Below are 1,290 nucleotides of genomic sequence, written 5' to 3' on the forward strand. Positions count from 1 at the left end.
ATAAAAGATACTACTGGACTGGAGGAACACATCCATAATTCTAGCTCAATTGAGAAACTGTGTCAGGAGATCATCCTGCGTTCAAGGGCAGGTTAGGATGGGTACTAAAATCTTATCTCAAAACAACAAAACAAAAAGCAGAAAGAGAGAGAGAGAGAGAGAGAGAGAGAGAGAGAGAGAGAGAGAGAAAGAGAGAGAGAGACACACACACAAAAAAAAACACAAAAAAATAAATAAAAAAAAAAAAAAAAAACCCCCTAACTATCTCAGGTCACAGATCACAGATGGCTCCTTTGGAGTAGGGCTCTCCTGTCTGTTTCTAGTACTTTTTATGTCTTTTCTTTTGGGGTGCGGGGGATGGGGTGGGTGCTGCAAGGGGATTGGGTGGTTGGGATCATGCATGCATGCATGCTAAGTCTATACTAAACTGAACTAACAGCTCTCAATCTTTATTTTATTATTACTTTATTTGACCAGGTAAAAAAATGACTACAGGACGCAAACCACCTCACGTCTTTGAATGGTTAACTTTTCCATCCCATCCTGCTCTGGAGGGAAGCAGACCAGGCGTCTACACTGCACTGAACTCTCTGTTCTGTAAGAATCTAAGGCTCCTTATCTCTCTGTTTCTCTCTGTCATCTATATTAATAAAATGAGGCTCAACCAAAAAAAAATTTCTAGATAGCTAAATAAATGAAGTCACACAGCTAGAAAATCATCTGCTCAGACGATGACTATCAGCGAGCGAGCCGATGAGTCGTTCGATAATGCCGATGTAAATACATTTGCCTGGACTCTCAGGAGTTTTTCCACCAGTAAAGACTGGAATCAAAAGGAAAGATAGACATCGGCTCCACGTCTTCAGAGAAAGGATGTATAAATAAACTAATTGGTCTATCGCTCGATCTGTGTACGGGGTGCATAAGCTGAGAGAGTGAGCTCCGTGCTCCGTTCAGCTGCGTTCAGTGTGATTAGTGTGATTCTTAAGGCTTGATTCCATTCGAGCACCAGCTGTTCTCATGTAAAACAAATGGGGGCTTTCTCAAAATAATCACAGTCTGGCTGGCTGCGTGGCTTGGAGGGCTGTACCTCTGGGCTGTGTTCTACTGTGGATCTGAAGTTGCCCCAAAGGCCCATTTGTGAAAGGTTTGGTCTCCAGCTTGTGGTGCCACTGACAAAACCTTGGGCAGCAGGAGCTAGCAGAAGACAAGTAGGGCTCTCTCTCTCTCTCTCTCTCTCTCTCTCTCTCTCTCTCTCTCTCTCTCTCTCTCTCCCTCCCTCCCTCCCTC

This window comes from Grammomys surdaster, unplaced genomic scaffold (assembly GCF_004785775.1).
Source record: "Grammomys surdaster isolate TR1022 unplaced genomic scaffold, NIH_TR_1.0 146, whole genome shotgun sequence".
Lineage (NCBI taxonomy): Eukaryota > Metazoa > Chordata > Mammalia > Rodentia > Muridae > Grammomys > Grammomys surdaster.